The 20,909-nt window shown below is 37.5% G+C and overlaps 1 protein-coding gene across 2 annotated transcripts in view; it reads left to right on the top strand.

Moving 5' to 3' along the window:
- Window positions 1–20,909, top strand: part of pde4ba (phosphodiesterase 4B, cAMP-specific a) — a 163,917-nt gene that overhangs the window by 55,500 nt on the left and 87,508 nt on the right. The window lies entirely within an intron of this gene.

Here is a 20,909-nt window from a genome sequence, read left to right as displayed (position 1 = left end):
CTTTTTATCTCTTCTCTTTGTGATCTTCTTATTTCACTCCCCATTAGCTCAGTGAGTGCAGGACCTTTAAGAAAACTCCCTGTTTTCTATCTTGGTGTTTCCATTTGGGAGCTGTCGGGTATATTTTTAAGGAGAATTGGAGCTCTGATCCAACAAGATTGGCTATTGAAGGTCATTTGCAGGTGACCTTCAATAGCCACAGAGGAGCCAATGATCAGACTACACAGCTTTTTCAATTTAAAGGAGTCAAACACCTCAACTGGCTATTTATCCTGTCTATTTAATCTAGGAGAAAATACAGTTTATGACGTTCTGACCCCATCAGATTTCTTTTTTCTTTTTTTTTCTGACAATAATATATGTCTGCATATGTGTAAAGGACAGCACAGGGAAGCCTTAAAAATTTTAATTGGAAAAATGTTCAACTTTAGATACTAACTTACAGTATTGTATGCACAGACTCATTCAATAAATTAGAATATTATAGAATTTTTTTATCACAAATATTAATTACACAGATGGAAGTTTGAAAGCCTTTATTTATGTTAATTATAGTAACTTTACAATACAATTACAGGTAATGAAAACATGACATTTGAAATTAGAATATTACATCAGAGTAATAAAAAATATTTTTAGCATCAAATGTGGGCTTAATGAATAGTAGGTTTAGTACCTGCTTAAAGGTTGTTGTTTTCAAAAAACCCATTAAATCTGACAGACGAGACTCATCTGGACTTTAATTTATTGAATGTGACTCTATGTGTAGAGGTAATGTATTACTCTGCCCTCTGGAAAATGAAAGTTGACCCCTGCACACCACACTATAGTCACAGTAATACCTTCCCTCTAAAGATAATGTCTCCCAAGAGCCAAGGATCTTCTGTCTTCAACTTTGTTGCCTTCATCTGCTGTGGTTTCTGTTCTCCAGAGTCCTTGAAAGCCCTCTGAGTCTCTGTTGTTTTTTTGTCGACTCATGGTTGGTAGAAACACAGATCAATAGTCCTGGAGGAGGCCGTTTCATTTTTTTCTTTTAGAAGAATGCCATATTTTTGATGTACCACCTACAGCAGTGACATGTATTTTTTCCCCTTTCTTGTCATTCTGTGACATCTTCTCATTTCCACTTTGTTCTCTAGGCTGTTCTAAATGCTCATCCATTAAATAAGACAGTTCCTGCTATTAGGACAATGACTAAGCTGATCGCACTATAAAATGGTCTAGTTTCTTTTTTTTTCCTACTTGCCAGCTAGATACTCAAGTATTTCTATTTTCTCATACTTCAAGATCAAAACTTCTCCAAAAAATATTGACATTCTTTAAATATTTTCACATTTAATCATGTTACAACCACAAACATCAATTTATTTAATTGGTATTTTATGCGGTGAAGATAAGATTGCGCACAATATCAAAGGAAAAGAAAATAAGATCTAAAATTTTTGCTTTACAAAATAGTGTGTGGTCTGTTTGTTTTTAGCTCATGTGAGTGAATATTTTGTTGAACCTTTTTTCCTAGTCTTCCTGTTGGGGTGGAGGGAGATGGCGGAAACGTCTACCTATGGAGACGCCCAGAAGGCATCATTAAAATATGCCCTCTAAACTATTTTTGTATCTCATTTAAACGTTCAATAATTGAACAACTAGAATCCGCCATCGTTTTGAGATGAATGACAATGAATTTATTTGTGCACCTCACAAGAGAATCAGAAAAGCACTGAACCGTGTTTATTAACATGTCACCTCTTGCGTGTATGTATCTGATTTGGCCTTGGTCTGTTCACTTCTCTAGGCCATTATGCTGTGTTTACTCTTCCATAACTGACTGAGGTAATTAAATCTTCCTCATTTTTATCTCTTTTCTCCTTATTTGTTGGAACACTCCTCCTCCGCTCTTGTCTCTTCTCATTAAATCCTTTGCTCTCTTTTCACCTCACCCCAGTTTCTTGTAGTTGACTCATATTATTTTTTGCTTAGCTACTTGTTTACCACAAAACCTAGGCAAGGTATTTATCGCTAACATTAACCATGAAGGTGTCTCCTCTGTGATTGATGGATGTTTGCATTTGCTCAAGACATTAATGTCAAGAAAGTGTGGCTTGACTTTATGGCACACTTTCTTAGGAAATATGTTAAAGAACGGCTTTCTGAATTAATTTAGTTATTGGAAGAGCTCTAAACAGTTACAAAAAATGCAAAAAAGGTAAAACTGACTGATTGAGATTTTTCTGTAATTATCTCTCAACCACATTCCATGCAGCTACTTTAATAAAAACAGAGGATGTCTCATGCAATGTCCACTCTTTCTTTTTCTGCTTTATTTTCACCTCCAGGCGTCTCAGCAACACTGATCCAAAGCCTTTCCTCATTGTAATCTATCAGCACAATACATTTTGTTCATCGACTTTGTGTCATGCATGCTGTCTAATAACAGTTATCTTAATTGAAATCAATAGAAGGATACAGCATTGATTTTGGCCAGAGGGGACTGGTGACAGTGGCCTCCTGCTCCTCTGTCTTTACGTGTTTGTTTCTCTCACATGTAATGGCTCAAAGATAAATTTGTCATAAAATCAACCTACAGCCATTAGCTTATTGGATGAAATTAGTTGTTTATGCTGTAACTGTTTGTCTACCGAGCTCCAGGCTTCTTTGTGGTTGTTTTTTCTTTCCCTTATCACTTCTGTTGTGTTTGGTATTTGACAGAAGAGACAGACAGGAAAGATGGGAGAGAGGCGGGATGGCATGTGTGACAAAGGTTGCATGCCAGATTGGCGGGTACACAATCTGCGCCTGAGTCATCTGGGCTGCCACAACACCATCAAGCCCCAACGGTTTATAGCACTTGCTTTAGATGAAGCTCCAAAAAGAATACTAAGTTGTGAAGGATGAAAGCTGCTCTGTCGCATATCTTTTACTACAAACTGTCTTCTTTACTTTGACTCTTTTAAATACGACTGCCCAGTTTTTCTGCCAGTTTTTCAATACTTTGTTTAAATTTCTTACACAAGCTTTCAAAGTGAATATTTTAAACTACATTTTGATTGGAGAAGCTGCATGATTTTGAAAGCTCATCTTGTCAGTGATTGTCATATAAACTATAATATGGTCATATGAAAGTTACCTTTAATTTACCCTTTTTTATGTAGTTTTTACCTTTTTCTGCCTTTAATAATCATATGTTGCAAGAAATTTCAACAATTAATAAGAAAACCAGCCCAGATTTATTGATTTATTTTCACAAAGAATTCAGCAAAACCTGTTCTTGTATAAAAGTACATTCAATCCTGTCTTAACCTTTTCTAAAGCTAGGTGCGCTATATAAATAAATGGTTATAAAAATAAATATAATATTCTTCTTTTGATATTAAAGTAACTTAAGTAGTTTAAACTGGATATTTTTTCACAAAAATGCTGGCTAATGAATAAAATCTTTGATTTTTTTTACCAACTGCTCTTAACTGTGGCTGTGAGGAAGCAGCTAAACTGTAATGCTTTCTGTGCTAATCCATCCATCTCACTCGTATGAGTTGAGCTCTTTAATGACTTAAAAGACAACACTGTGAAATCAAGTGGCTTAAATAAGAATGTTACAGTGGTAACATCTGACCAATCCAGATTTTAACCCGCACAGAGAGGTACAGTCAGGAAATGAATAGTCCTACATTTCAAGATCCATTGCTTTGAGAATTTGCAGAAAGTATCTAGTTCATTTTATACTCATTAAATATTTGAAACGCCTGCCTGTAAGATATGGAAGAAATGTTTTTGTTTTGATTGAAGATGTAATAACGGTTGATGGGGTGTTGACAAAATGGGGCAACACACTAGCCCTGTAGTGTTCCCAGTTAAACATAGAACACTAAAAATCGCACTTTTCTTTGTTGATTAAAATCACCATGTTGTATCCACTAATATTCCTAAACGGTAAAGTTTCAAACTGTTTATAATAATTCCTGCTCTTTCCCTCTGGTGCACACCATATAATTTCTCTTTTCTTTTTTTTTTTTGCATTAATTGTAATTTTACATCAGCCTTGGCATGGCTGTCAGCATGGCTGTCTGCATGGCAGCCATGCCAAGGCTGACATGGCATGGCTGCCATGCAAATGCAACCAATTCTTAAAGCAATTGCTGCTTTAAGTGAAGCACAATGAGGTGGGAGGCAGGGTGCCACCTGAATAAAACGAGTTTAACACGAGATGAAAAAGTTGGCTCTCAATTCTGTACTGACTAGTGAAGTTTACATCCCAAATTGTAGAAACTACCACCAACCCTCTTTCAATACAGCAGTCGGCTACCATGGAGACAAAATACAGCCTGGTTAACAGACATTACTCACAAGGAGAAGTACTGATTTATTCATTTACAAACAGGTCTCATTGTATATAATTTTGAAATATCTAAAGTGACAAATTAACTTTATTATGTGGCCTTTTTGTATCCAAGAATTAAAAATAATTTAATTAACAGTAAAACTTAATTCTGAGAGCAGACAATCTTTAGAAGTATGTTTGCTTGGTAAGAACAAACAATGTTGTGTTTCAACAAAATATACACCAAATAATCAGTTTTATGTGAAAAAGTTAAACATCATTCTCAGTGCTATAATAATCATACCCATTCACACAGGGTTACAAAAACGCAATGACATAATTGTAAAAGACTTGATTCTAGAAAACGCCTTGTAAGTCTTGTCATATCAACCTAAAATGTCAAAATTTCTTTAAGGATTCTCAAACTGAAACAAGACGAGCCGTGATGTTTCGTCTTGCTCACCTTTGTTTATTAGGCAGTATGTTTGGCCACATATTGTGTATAGTGTGTGTGTGTGTGTGTGTGTGTGTGCTGCAGTGGTGATGAGGTATGAAATCAGAGACGCTTCATTCTGAGGGGTTATGAATAAAGACTTAGTTGTGCCTATACACTATTCAAGCACTAACAGTGCTGGTGCTGTTGGTTCTCATGCAGGATGTACCCTGCTCCCCCTTTTCAGTTCACAACCCCCTTGAAATGCTGTATATCCCCGCTCAAAACCCCTGAACAAACACACGCACAAATCAGGCTTCATAAAAACGCGCACGCACGCATACACACACACACACACACACACACCACACACACACACACACACACACACACCCCTCCTGTCTGGCAGCGTGACAGGTTGGAGTGATGTGTGGGCACCAAGCAGTCTGGCGGTGACGTGGTGAAGGCGAGAGGAGGGATGCTTTTCAGCCTGATCACGGTCATCCTCGTGACCTTCTGGCCCTGGGGGAAAACGATCACTGAATGGCATCACTGTGTGTGTCTGCATGTGTATGTTTAGCGTGAAGAAAGAACTCTATGACTGTTGTGCGTTTGCCTTGACGACAGACGTAGCGTGTTTCTACGTCGTGTGTTTCTACGACGATGAAATGCCAGGAGAGGTGGGGCTACCACGTTTTTTTTTTTCTATTCTGTCCACGGAGACAGCTGCTTAGTCGCCATGGAAACGGAAGAATAAGGAACCATGGGGTTTAGCCTCCTTGTGTGTGTGTGACGTGATCACTGAGAAGGATGAAGGTTAGCAGGTGATGTGTCACGATAACAGGTTGTCAGGTGTTGTATCTTCCAGAGCTTCCAGTTCATTGTACCACACTTAGTTTTTGAGCAGATGGCAGACGTAAGATTTATGATTTTTTATAAAACCTGGGTGTTCAAGTCAAGCTGAAAATTATTGCATTTTGGTCCTCTGTGCTATCCTGCAAAGAATTTATCTTATCACACATCAGCAAGAACTTATATCTAATTAGATGTTTTATTTTCTGCTTTTAATTGCTAAATTGTTGACTCATTCTTTTGAAAGGTGAAGAAATTCATACAATTAGTTTTTTTTTTTATTTGAATAAACAACATTTAGTATTCATCAGGGGCATAGATTTACACCCAGCTCTTGAGACAAGTCAATACACGCTACTGCGTACAGAATTTGGGACGTAACGCTGCATCCAGATGCATTTAGTTCACAAGGTGTTTGATATTACTAAGTTCACAAGCATGAAACAAGAATTCAACATTTTTTGGTTACACACAAAACAGTTTTCTTAAAAAAATCTGTATGGGTGTGACAATACCAAAGATGTTGAATTCAATAATGATTTTGACTCACATTACGCTTACTTCACAATTTTCATCTCATTTAGATAAAAAAGAAGCAAAAATCTCCAATAACTGATGTAGACAATCTACAAAAAGCAACAATGCACTAAAGATGTCACTGGGCCTGAGCTGCACTCTTAAATATTAAACAGAAAAACATTAACTACATTTTTTTCTTTCAAAACTTGGAAGCATTAAGATGAAAATGTTGTGCTTATCAGTCAGTATTCACTGATCTGATACTCAAGTGAATACAAGTAATCATGCATTGAAGAAACATTAAGCCGTTAGTTGTGTAATATGATTTACTCGTGGATAAAGTTAAGTAAGGAGCTGAAGACTTGTCTCAAAAAAGATGATTAGTATTTAACAAATGAAATATGATTTTTTTAAATTCCCCTAAATAAAGAGACAGTCTTGCTTTTTTTCAGGCTTTCTTATTTTTTATTGATTTTGACAGTTTCATCAGGTTTTTTTCTCAAAGTAATATTGAAAATAAGAGAGAAATGTACCACAGGATTCTTGATGGAGGGAGTAGTTCAGAATCCAACAAATAGCACCCAGTTTGTGCAACTAAGTAGGTGTCTATAATATTATAATTTATATAAAAATCTACATAAAAATACATGCTGTTCATTGATTTCTGTTTGCGCCAGTGAGATTTATTAAGCTTATTAAATGCAGTTTTTTAGCATCTGACATTCCAGATCAGAGCTAATCATGGAGAAAATGGCCTTTCTCAAATTCAGTGTGATTGATTAGGGCATCTTTATGCTCAAATTAATGCTACTGGGAGAAAAAATTACTGAGAGGAAAAAAAAAAACTTTTTGTGTTTTTATGAAGCCTGATTTGTTTGAATTTTAATTAAAAAATTGTGGTTTTGCCGTTTTGTGGTCTTATTGTGATCATTCCTTAAATCAGCATCAAATAAACAAGAAGGCTCAAGCAAAAGTCTATTTACACCAAAACTGAACACTGAACTGTTTTTTAAATATTTTATTTAACACACAATTTAAGTAATCGTGACTGTCGCTTGAGTTATAATGATTGTGTGGATTTATGGATAATTTATGCATCTTTGAGGAAGTATGCCATCGACGATACAGAAAACCTTCTCACTAAATCAAAATATGTCTTAAAAAACCTTAAAAAAGAAAACTATATGCATAAAACGCTCTTTGAAAATGTACTGGTTGAAATTTATTCACAGAATAACATCCAGATATTACAGTTTTTTTTCTGAGCTACACACACACCACACCCCACACACCACACACACAGAGACAATTTCCTGCCTCCTCTTCATAGTAATCATCTGACATTTTAACCATCAGAGGAAATTGAATGGGCTCTTTGGCTCTAATGTCACCGTGTCCAAACAAAATGGTCCTATGTCCTTTTTTTCCCAGCAAGATAAAACTGCACATCTTGTGGGAGCTTAATCCAATACAAATTTGAGGAAATTAATAAACTTGTTCCTCATGCTTGTTAAATTCAGATGGATAAACATTATATTTCCTGTTCATCGCCGCGCTGTCTAGTTCTGCCGAGTTGAACCTGGTAAACATCTAAATCCTTAAGGACACCAGCAGTCAAACTCTATCCCATTTTTTTTCTCTTGTTTTGTTTTTTAATCTGTTATTGCTCTGATACTCATGCTCTTTAAATTCAGCATGCACTATCAAAAACATACAGAACTACTAAATAACTGATGCAATCTGAAAGTTGATGTTTTCTTGAAAAATAAGGAGCAGAAATAAGCTGCAGTGTTCTTGAATAGGTCTGTGGAATCTGAAAATTCTTCCTCCTGTGGAAAGAATTAACTTATAAGTGTTTTGTTAGTATTACCTCTACTGAAAAAGCTGCTCTGTGCTGTTCATCATGCTGCTCAACTCCAAAAATAAAGCATGTTTTGCTGACAAGATGTTCTTCTTTTTAGGTTGTTGCTTCCCTTTGGTTTGGATTTGTTTTTGGCGTATGAGTAAGTGGTGAGCAAACATCCCACTATACACCTGCAGACACATCTCTGTGCTTGAGGGAGTTCCTAATGATTAACTCGTAGTAAGTAGGGTGTTGCTCATTTTTGATGGAGCTTCTCCCTGCCTCCATTTCCTTCTGGGAGAGTCCAGGCTGTTTTAAAATTTGGCCCAGAAAAGCCTAACCAGTCCGAGGATGAAATATGTTGCTGCTTGTCTTGGCCACCTCAGAATGTAGGCTACTGGTGATTACATTTGCAATGAACAGCCGTGATCGCAGACTTCTGTGTATTTCTGAGAGCCTCTGTTGTGTGTTTAGGGTCAACCAGTGTGCCAGCACCTTGTGTCAACTGTGTAAGGCCTAAAAAGCCTCCTTGTATCAGTATACCACAGTGCGCGCTGGCAGACGGCATACAGCGTTGCAGTCATGCCAACACTCGCCATCTGCCGGTGTCCTTGCAGGGCTCCTCGAGAGGAGTCCAGACAGAGTGTTGATCAAAAAACAACAGACCCCTCTGGAACACAGTACAGCACAAACACATTTCACACTGACATACACTGGCTCGCACACGCATGCACTCTCACTCGGTCGCACTTTTTTGCTCATCATTCAATGGCTGTCAAGCGTGATGAACTGGAGAGAGCGTCGATGATAAATGGTACTGACTGAGTGGCCTTAATAGCTCGATGATCGTTAATAATGACAGTGGTAGCAATTATTCAAGCATGGTAGTGAGGATTGGATGAAAATGATGGCAACAGCAGCACTGGTGAGGAATGTCAATGAGTGATTTTGCCACACAAGGCTGGCATGACGCTCATCCGTTTAATGTTTAACCCTGTGAAACCATTAAGCGTCATTACTACAAGGGATGACGGATACTACAAATTCTTAAACATTAACGAGATCAACTTAAAATGAGGCAGACAAAGTTGGTCCCATAGCTGACAAAACAGCAGCCTCCCTGTCTGCTGTAACTACGAAGCTAAAAATGCTGGTGCCCCTTTTGCCCCCGGGGTAAAGTAAGAGGAGGAAGCTATCTTCTTACTGCCACCAGGGAGATGAAAAGTTATGAGCTTTTAATTACAGACTTGTTTACTGTTGTCATTTTTATCACCTTAATATGTCCCTGCGGGGTTATCTGCCCAATGCAGTGTCTCATCTGTCATTACAAACCACTCAGCCAGGCTGGGCGATGCATCTGGGGCTGCAGCAGTAGACATAAATATTTCCATCTGCATCTGGGTTGTGCAATAAAGCCAGGGCTGCATCAGACGCCTATCTGCTCAAAACGAGACAAACATGTAACAGAATCTCTTTTTAAAGGGAAGATGACAGACGGGGAGACCATCTGCACTGGTGCTCATATGGCTTGTGCTGCCTCACCACTGCAGAACGTTGGAAGTTTCTGTCTTGTCGGGTTGCTAACCACCTGCAGTAGCGCTGACTCATTCATGTAATCTTTATGTGAAGAATTTGCCACATAAAGATATGATTCTGAATATGTATATTTGGCATCTAAATGTCTTGACAAGCTGTCAGTAGGTTGCGTTTCATTACTTTTGTTTCTTGGATTTTATTTTCCAACCTTTATGTTCTGTTCAACTTATCAGCCTGTTACATTAGAATCATGGCAGAGAGAGAGAGAGAAAGATCCAACAGTTACAATAAATTAAAAACAATTGTTACAATGTTTTATGGGAGTCCAAAAGTGAAGAAATTAAGCAGTTTCTGAAACGTTAAGTCCTTTCATGTCCGTGAAGTATAGATGTCACTTGAGATGTGCCCCTGTTAGTGCATCAGTTGGGTAAAGTGTTTAATTGATAGTTTTGTATTACATAAAAACAGAGGAAATAACTTTTTTATTTCACTGTCATCTCTTTTTGTTTATTTTTCCATACTTAATAGATGTCTGAGCAGAAGTCAGAGACAGCTTTTTATTTATATTTTAACAATTTGTTGATGGGTTTTATCAATACATTCTGCTGGAACCGGCACGTTGAGGACATTGCTAATCTTGATATGACCCAAAATGAAAATGACTTTGACACCCTGCTGTACACTATTAAAATGCAGGGATGTATTTCAATAGTTCACCCCTGGACTATTGAAATACAAGGGTATTGTATGACAATTTTACTGATAAAACACTCGACAATCATAATTCCCAGGTACAGACAATGCTGATGTGTACAGAGGACCCTAGCAAATGCTAATGGGTGGTGTTGAGATGATATAAATGCCATTACATTGGCTTTGCTAGTAGAGTTAACCAGGAGCTATTATTTAGGCTTTATTTGTCCAATCTCACCATTTGTCTGCAAACATAGTTGTCTATTCAGGTCAGATGTTGTGAAATCATAGCACTTTATGTTTTTTCTTAATTGTATTACATTTTACGCTTAGCAAAGCTTAATCTTAAGGTCAGCATTGCTTTTATGTACTGTGCGAAATCCCCTCCGGTTCTCAAAGACTTTTTGTTTTGTGTTAGCACTATCAGTTTCTGAGATGTAATACAGAACATTTGCTATATATAGTGCTTAAGTATCGCAGTGTCTCCATACAAGGACAGTCTCAGCCTGATATAATGGCTGCTGGAGCATTTGTTGCCATTATAGCCAATGGAGTGCTGCCAGAAAATGCCACTTAGGTCTCAAAACAGACGGCCCTTTCGGGCTGCACATTCAGGTAATCAAATCAAACTGCCCTGCAGCAGATAAAGAAAAGAGGGCATTTTCAGTTCTGTTCTCAGATTCTTAACCCCCTAATATCATGCAGGTGATGGTGAGAGTGCAAGCATGTCAAACTGCCACTTCTGGCTGCATAATTTGTTTGGCTGAGCGTCATCTCTTTTACTTTTAATGTGCTTGCTTATCTCACTACTGCTTCTAAATTGTAGCTCTCACATCTTTACAACAAAAGCATTTTTACGCACGAGGTACGAGTTTTAAAACACTCTTCTGATGTTTAAAAATTTTGAAAACACATTTTTGCTTCATGCTATTTAGTAGTTCAAACACTTCAGCAACTTACTTCTGTGTCTTGCCTCTTTTTCACAACAAATCAAGCATATAGAAGGGATTGATTTGCAGTGTTTATGTAGAGCCACTAGCGATGTGTCTTTATTAATTGAAGCTGTAAATTGCCTAACAAACCACTAGTCCCATGGCAGAGGTTGGCTGTTTGGGTTGTTAATCTAGCTCTTCCTTATCACTGTGGCTTGGTAAAGCTGGGAGGCTGCACACAACAGTGCACTTGCACAGCCAAACTATTTAAATTGCAATTACTTTTGCATGATGACACAAAACATGCCAGATAATTTTACTGTGGATTGTAAGGGACAGCAAGAGCATTGTTTCAACCTTATTGTGTTACTAAGTGCTACCCTAGGCAATGTAACAGCCATTGTCAAAACCTTATTCATTAGATTTTATTAAAAAAAAGAGTCTCAAAAAGAGATAAATAATTTTAAATTTTAAAGTGAAAGTAGACTACATGCACTCCTGTGAGTAAGTATTTCCCCCTCTACAGATTGCTTCTCTTTTTGCCACAGTGTCATCATAAACAAAATCACTAGCGTCAGTCTTGAAACGGTTATGGTTACTTTGGGACTCCAGTGAACCACAATGAGAACCATTAACCACAAAGTGAGAAAATACAGAATAGTGGTGACCCTTCCCATGAGTGGTCATCTTACCAAGATTACTCCAAGAGCTCATGAATGAATCACAGAAGTCCATCTCACATTTGCTAACAGATGAGTTGTTTGACCTAAAACAAATAATCCAAGCAAGCAAACATAAGCAAGAACAGGGCTCTGAACCTTTTTACATTTGTATCAATTAATTTCTTTTGCTGTTAAATATATAATATATATATATATGAAATAAAGTGAACGTTCTTTGTGTGTTTTTGCCTCTCAGGATTGCAACATGCTTTGATTATTAAATTAGCATACTCTATGCTCTATTTATTAGACATCATCAGAGATTCAGCCTCATAGCTACAGTGGTAACGGTGACTCTGCTTGTTCTATAATTTAACCGAGCCTGTGATGTGAAATTAATGCAGGAATGTCGAGGGGTGGCACTACTCTGCAGTTGCTCCGCAGTGAATGACTCAGCTGGACCAGACTTGGGAAAGACTGTTCTTTTTTACTTATATTATTTAATCTTGATCTTCCTCATCCTTTACTTCCTTATCTGGAACACAATTGTTTCCATTTTTAACATGCTTTCCTGCACATTTTATCTCCTGCATTTATTCTCTCTTATTTCTTTTCTTTTCATTTCCTTCTTAATCCACATTCCTTTAAACCACTGATCACCCTCCTTGCAGGGCTTAAGACTTTGATGCAGACTGTGTATTTTTTTTAAATTTTTTTACTGCTGCTCAGCATATAGACTTACAGGTAACAGCAGAGGATGAAACAATACCCTTAACGCCTACACAGAGCTTTTACACCACAGGTCTCATTGAGCTCATCCTTAATCACAGGCTCTTTTATGTTCACCAGGATTACGTGTGAATTCTGAGTTCTTGCTATATGTTTGTGGCAGCTGCCATAGAAGCTGCCCAAATGACACCTGATGCAGTCTTCACTGATAAATAAAACAATAGGAAATATAACAAAGGGTAAAGTAGCAGGACGGAGCAACTGAAGCAACGGAGCGACAGTTGAGGGTTGGTATGAATGGCGTCAACAGGACTGGAGGAAGAAGAAAGTAGAAAGGTCCAGTGTGTTAAAGCTGGTAGGTGTCTGGACTTTATCATTTGTAAACTAAGTTTCCTTCCAATGTGGCTCAACTGACATCCTGTTATCATCTAAACTAAATGACTTGCATGTTGGTCCTTCTAAGGCAGAAGCTTCTTTGTGTGTGCATGAGATAGAGTGACATCTGAATGATGGGCTGGAATTTCATTCTCAGAATCAGATTGCAGACAGCATGGTGTTGCCAGGGCTGTTTATGTTTGAAAAGTCCCTCATGTACAGGATTAGCATATCAAAACATGGGAAAAAGTGTATGTACCAGTTGAACTGTTGCATTTTGTCCTATAAGTAAAAAATATATATGCGCATATTTTCAATTTCAAATAAAATAATTGCATGGTTTTTAAAATATTTACCAAACAAAAATATGACAATTGTGTTTTTTCCTCTGTATTCAGTCCCTCATTCTCACTGTTTACTGGCATTACAACTGCAAGTCTTTAGGAGTATGACTGCCAGCTTTGCACATTTAAAAAAGTGAAATCATTGCAGAAAATCTCGAACTAAGTCTAATAGGATGGCAACCATTTGTGAACAGGAATGTTTGTCTTCCTAAAATATAGGCTCAAAATAACCTCTTCAGAACACATATTCTACTTTGTTGATTATGATTTCATATATCTACGTTTTTCTTCTGACAGTAACACATATTTAGTTCCCACAGGAGTAATATGCAGGTCAAGAAAGTAATCATGGCACATGCACAGCTTGATATTTTTTTTCAAAGCTATATTCAACTAAAAATTAACTTCCTCAATAAACTCATGGCTTTCTCCAGTTGACTGTTTTCAGTAATAGTATGCCGTGACTCGATGACGACTCATTTCTTGTTGGTTCTAGGTTATCTTGTGCAGAAAAAAACTTACAGAAAACTTAGACAAAGGTTCTAGCTGGTTTCCATATAGATTCTGCACAGCAGGCAGGGCAGGTCACATGGCATGACAGACAAGCTGGGGAACTGCAGCACCCAATATAATCTCACTTACATTGTAAATATATTTGTAGAAGGTAAAAAATCACTTAGATTATTAACACTTCCCATGAAAACAGTGATTAAAAAAATTGGCTGTGCAAAATGCAGCTTTATGGCTCGCCTGGGTACAGCAGACATAACAATCACCAATCCTTGTTGAGATAAGTTAGACTCTGACTTGATCAGAAGTTCAAGCCCATTCCTGGATGTGAGTCAGAGAAATCTCTTACAACCTGATGTTCTAACTGTGACATGGCGAAATCCTTGGATTCTTGTTCTTTTGATTCTTTTGTGGTTTGCTGTGGTGGCAACCTGAGAGCTCAACAAGGGCAGTGAGAGTAAGACTGCAGCTTCTCTTTGTAAAATCAAAAGTCTTAAATGAACAGCAGTGGTCACAGAATTAGAATTGTGAAGAGAACTTTTACTAGAAATAGACCCATAGCAAAGTTGAGGTACTGACTGAGAAAATACAAGAAACAATTTTTCCTTTAATTTCCAGCTTTAAAATGACTTACCAGAAGTTCCAGAGATGTCCCAGAAGCAGTCTGCTCAATTGAATCTAAATAGGAAAGGGGAAGATGGAGATTTTCCATGTTTATTTTCTAAATTTAAACTTGTCTGTGAGTTTTTAGCTAAACTATTGGTGTTCAAATATTAAAAAAATGAGCAGCAGATCTACTCCAGTTGTTCAGCCTCTTTGAGAAATCAAGAAAATCACTGGGTCCTGCAAAGTTGTCTTTAGCCAACTAAAATATTTTTTATAATATCTGCAAGTGTAAATCTGCATTAAGTTTGTTTTATAGTCAGATTTATAGAATAATGTGTTCATACACATGCCAATTCAAAGTCTTTACACAATAAGGAACAAAGTTAATTGAAATGACATTAAGAGTAAGTAATTCAAAAATAAAAATAAGATATCACTTAAAAAGAAACAAAGCAACTTTAAAATGACAAAAATCATTGCATAAAACAATTTACTGAGATAAGTTTCCCAGACTTTTGGGAATTAATTCCCAAATTTAGGAACAAAGAAACCAAGAAAAAAAAATCACCTAAGATCATGGTGTGCTATTTGGACCCTTAACAAGATTTTTAAGTAGATTATTTTCTAAATCCAACGAGCCATGCAGTGATGTAAGGACTGCTGTGATGTGATCCGTCTTCCTAATGACATTTAGGACTTTAGAAGAAGCACTTTGGATAAGTAAAGAAGATATCCACTAAAAACAAGCACATGCTCAAGTTTTACTGTTTTGGAGGTAAATCCTTTATTCTGCCAATGTTTTGTTTTAATACTGATTCAGTAACTGACTTTGTAATTGACAGTAATATTTAAGTAAACATTCTCCCAGTTGTCCTCAATGAGTAACCAATTGGTGTCCTATAACCTTGCCTAGGAAACAAAAGCTCAAGTTCTATATGCAGTAAGTGGGAGGAAATTCTGCCCCATCTGCTTATGGATCTATCAAAGTGACTCGGTGACTGCAAGGCCCTGTGGTCATGTGGCAACACAGAAATATAAGGCTGTTATCATCAAAAGTGTTGTAAGAAATTATGTCGTTCTTCACAGTCCACGCTAGAAAGGGCACTGAATAAAATCTTGAGCAACCCAACATTTGGTCTTTATTTAATCAGGTTTAAAATCGCCAAATGTTGCAAAGTCCTCCTCATCTGTCAAATAAGACCTGTGTACGCAGACTCAATGACGCACTAACTCACACAGGAAACTGTTCAGAAGGAAACGGTGTTCACATCAAACCTTTTTGAATGTGATGCCGAGCTGATATTAGGAATGTTGTTGAGTAAACGTTGGGAATTCAGAGATGACAGTTTGTGAAACGACGGATATAAATTTACAAATGTAGTTTCCTATGGTTTTCCTGTGGCATTCTGCAAACGTCTGAGTGTATTGCTCAAAAATGTCAAAGGCCAAATGCTTTAATGTCCTAGTCAAATCAATGCAATTCTTTAAAAGCTTATATCAAAAGATGAATCTCGTTTGCAAATTGTTTCCTTGCCTACGCCCCTTCCTCTGGTACAGATGGACAAAAACTAAAATAAATAAGGAATTACATGCTTCTACTTCCTTCTACCTTCTACTTAGAAGATGATGTTTACTGAATGCATTGCACATAGCCATTTTCATATCAACTGGGAACATTTTAATTGGATCTGTATCGTTTTATGGATATTTTTTTTATGTTAAAGTGAAAGGTTTCGTGTTGCTCCCTGCAAAGCATAATTTCATGTCGGCAAAAGTGAGCCCAGACTAAGATCAATGCAGATTCCCTGCAGGGGGAAGCATGAAGAATCTGAGCCCACAGGTCGATGGTGGGGCGGTGGCTGTCCGTGACATGCGTTGGCAGTCGCAGCGGTGGCGGTGGCAGCAAGCTGAGGAGGATGATTTTCTTCTTTTCTAGTCAGAATGTGACCTGACAGCACAGACATGAAGGGATTCTTGTTTTATAAATAATACCGTAACTGAGGAGGCATTTCTATTCCAGATTTATACGCATAGCAGATGATTAAACACGCACTTTGCCTTCTTCATATTTGCTAAGGAAAAACTTGCTCTTCTTCACAAGCTTTTTGCAAAGACTGTAACCGCATCTTGTTATCAAAGATGCGCTTATGAACTTGGCATTAACATGGTTTAGTAAATGCCGAAACTTTATAATGATCAAACATACAGCATAATCTTTTAAAATCTGAAAACTCGATACTAATTTTAGGCTTTTATCATTTTATGTATTTTAAACATGTGTAATAATTTGATTGTTTTGCATTAGAGGTGAAATTACTTTTCAATCATTCCTAAACTCCTCTTAATTGTTGTACCTTTTTGGCCAATTAATCAGTATACACACACAGAGGATCTCCAGTCTTACTAGTGTATCCTCCGCCACTCATAATGATTCCCAGGACTAATGAAAACTTTACATATTGCGTCAGGGATAAGCAGGGGTGAAAGTAAGGGGGTACGGCAGGGTACTACATACCCATAAAAGATTTAGCGGGGGTACGCAGTACCTGCAAGAGAGGGGAGCGGCTGTCTGCTGTAAAAAAAATCAATGGGTTCACTGTGCAGCTGTGAGTTCACCCACTAATCAGCCGTGACTGATTAGTTTTTCAAGAGCAATCTAAAACACGACTTAATCAGTTAATAAATAGCTTCTTTTCTCATTTCATATCGTTTCTGAACTGTTCATGCTTTGCTAGAGCAGCGGTGCAATATGTCGATCGCGGAAGGTTTTGAGTTGATCTCGGCATTAGGTGACAAACTGAACGCCGCCAGGACGCTGAGACCAGCACGTCTTCCTCTGACTCCTCAAAACGTTTGTAACTTTATTAAAGAACAACAACAACAACAAAAAAATCAAAAAAATGTTTTCAAATTAATGACCCAACAACAATAATAATCTCAGTGATTATTGTTTCAACAAGGTGTTGCGCAATTCTGTGGTTTCGGTTCAATTATCAAAATAACGAGCAGAGCAGGAGTTTAAAATTAACTAATCAACCACCGCTGTGTTCATGAGAGGCTTATTAATGATCGCAAAATAAATATCAAGCCTGAAAACCTGATATTGTAACGGACTGAATGTTTTTAACATAATCTCTGGTCGGCTTGTGGAGCGCAGGCGGTTGCCATGGCAACGGCTGTGCTTAAATGACAGAGAGAGAGAGTAAACGAGTGCGAGTGGTTTAGAGTTGATCACCTGTTTGGGTTGTTTTACCTTTCTTTACCTTTGTCTTGCTGCATCACAGCTGCTGTAGTTTCTGAACATTCAATAAACGACAAACTTGGACTAATTGTCTCGTTAGACTGTGAGTATACGTCACTTGCAACAAACAACAAACACGGTAAATAAGTTTCATTAAGTATTTAACAAACAAATGGCTTCTACCGCGATAATTATGTGAAATTAAATTAATTGTCTAATATAAAAAAAATAGTTTGGTGCTGTCGGGCTCAGAGTCTGAGAGGCTTTTCCATTATCAAATAATTTTGTTTTTTGCCTCTTATTTAATGGAAATATTGATGTTGAAATAATAACCTCTTTCAACCTTTATAGCTAAACTGTTGAAAATGAGGCCCTAACATTCACAAATGACAGTGAAATAAAATCCAGTCCACCATCTGGTTTGAGGCGATTCCTCTGGAACCTGTTGGAGGTAAAATATCCCAACTTCAGAAAATGAGCTTTAACCTAACAGAGCTCTGTGGATCCTCCTGTCAGTCTGAGAGTCAGGGTGAGGAGACGCCATGTTAGGAAGAGAAGTGGAAGCTGCAAGATCTTCAGAACAAACAGGTCATGATGCTGGGCTACTGATTATCCCTCTGTCTGGACACAGGAACAATATAACCAGTTTAAAAGCTAAAATAAATGGTTATATGCCAGAAATGGAAAACTGGGCTGCTCTCCATGCCATGATGTTCAGGATTTAGGTATCATGGCATCTCAAGGTGTCAACATTGCAGCCAGTGGGTTGAAGGAAATACAGCCTTGTTTTGTAGCAATTCAAGAGCTACCAGCTTTTATCGCTTCGCCAAAAATTAATCATATATATATATTTTTCTTTTTTGTTATAGTACCCCCAAGAATTTAAAACTACTTTCACCCCTGGGGATAAGGACACATAATCAGTCATAGCTCATAGTTTTGTGTCGTCCTCCTTGTGCCAGAACTTACTAATCAGAGATTGGACCAGAAATTTCTGAATAGCATTGATTGTCTATTATTATTTTTGAGCCTTGTGCGCCATTAGCAGCCAACCAACTTTAAGCATGTTGCCTAGGTGTGCTGCTCAGGTTACACCAGTAGACTCATATTACACTCTGCCTTTCTGTGTTTCTCAGTCCAGTTAGTACTTATTTGATTTTGGCTGTAAACATGCATTTCCTTAAGACTCCTCAGGCTGGGAAGGAATTTGTTTTGCTGACACTCTGTGGATGAAGTGAGTGTACATCTAAAAGAGAAACTGCATGTGTGCATATGAGTGAGCTGAACTTTATATCTCACTCCATCTGTGAGGTTTTTGCTTGTGAGCAGGAGGTGCAGCTCTCAGCTGCAACAAAAAAGAAAAGCAGTGGTTCATGATTTGGGTATATTAGCCAGTTGTAACTATGAGCTCACAGAGTAGCAAAGGTTTAAGATGAGGTAAACATCTGCTCTTTAAAAACAAAATCATACTGCATTGTTTTACCCGTTTTAAGATGCATCTTTATTTTTGCCTTGGTTTATTTATACTGAACAAAAGGTCAGTGTAGCTCAGGTATTTATTCTAGTTTGTTATGATTGAAAAACATGTAGCAGACCTTTTATTTAGTTAGTATTCTACCCAGAGGGTGTTGACAAACCTCTGTAATGTCAGTCTGGGTAATTTTTTTTTAGGATTATGGTTAATAGTTAGCTACTGGTATTAATGAAAGAGAGCCTAACTGTTTGATAAATCTATTATTCTGGGCTTTGTGTTTTAAAAAACTGCTTCAATTTAAGGTGAAAAAAAACAAACTGGCAGCCTTTTAAACCAGAAAAAGACTCTTTCCTGTTGAGTGAAATTGTATAAAAGAATAATTACCTGAGCAACCCACAGTGCACAGAATGCAGTGAAAAGCTACTGAGTTCAAATTCAACAATGGCCGACCACACAGAGCATCAAGTCAAGTGGTTTTGAACCCTTTGGTTGCCAGGCAGTTTCACACGTTGTCGTATGGAGGCACTCTGTATGGACCAGAGAAACGAAACGGCTGACAGCATTCAGCTTGCAGGTGTTTGTGCTTGGTGAAAGCTCGATAAATATAGTTAATCTGCACATTAGCCAGTAACATTTTTAGCACATGGTCTGGGTTTATATGTGGGGTTTTTGTTTACCAATGTGCGTTGCCATTGTTGCTGTTGATCTGTCTAAATAAAATGGTGTCCTGTTGTTGTTGTGTAACCGCACTCTTGTACGGGATTTTGACAAATAGTGCTATAAAAGAGATGATACAAAAGAAATTGGGAAAAATAAATACTTTCTTTGCCAAAAAGAGACACCAGTAATGAACTACCAAAAAAGTCCTGCTTGTTTAGCTGTTGTTGATCCTCCATGAAAATCTGGGCTTAGATTGGATTTTGGGATATTGAGCATCCGTGAAATGTGACTGGGACGTGTTCCAGGGGGTTTGAATTAATACCGAGACCAAAAAGAAACAACAGCGTGAAACAAATCAGGATGGAGACGGGCTGAGCTTGGAAATGAATGCTTAAAGAAAACTGACACATAAATAACAATCTGATTAACATTTATAGTCTCCTATTTTTATTTTCTATTTTTGTTTTTGTGCCTGTCCAGTTGTTGTGAGAATGAAAAGAAGTATGCTGGGAAAGCTTTAAACATTGAGGTTTGTGGTGACAGAATGAGGATTGCTTTCATCGTAACCCACTTTTTTCTCTTATTCTGTTTTGAAGTTTATGACCTGATGTGTTGCAGGAGTGTTTTCTTATCGGCTGGTTGGATATTTGAGCTACTATCGTGTGTTTTTTTTTTTTTTTGCATTACATTTACAAAAACAGCCCTGGGACTCTTCACAGTGAGATTACATGGATAAAATTAAATACGTCTCAGACGTGATATTTGATGACAGGATTAAGCGAGAGATTAATTGTTTTCTGACCTCCGGTGTGACTGAACTTATGGTCATATCATATCAGCTTTTTAATGTACTGCATTTTTGGCTTTTTTAACATTGTTTACTTCAATCAGAACACTTTTCATCTACTTTTTCTTTAAACACATGTTCCATCTGTTCATTGGTCAAGCTATCCATTAATTTCTCCATCGATCCATCACCTTCGGCTTATCTGAAATGGGTGGTAACAACTCTATAGACCCATATATGACGTTTCTTCCATATGTGGCTCATTTCATTTCAGCCACTTGTATTAAGGATCTCGTTGTTTTAAGTCATGCAGTCACAGCTCCATATTAACATACACATGATCAGGTTACCATCGGATATGAGCTCTAAAGCAAAGACTCTTCCCCAATACAGAAGAA

This window comes from Poecilia reticulata, chromosome 4 (assembly GCF_904066995.2).
Source record: "Poecilia reticulata chromosome 4, P_reticulata-male-v2, whole genome shotgun sequence".
NCBI lineage: Eukaryota > Metazoa > Chordata > Actinopteri > Cyprinodontiformes > Poeciliidae > Poecilia > Poecilia reticulata.
This window is presented reverse-complemented; position numbering and strand designations above follow the sequence as displayed.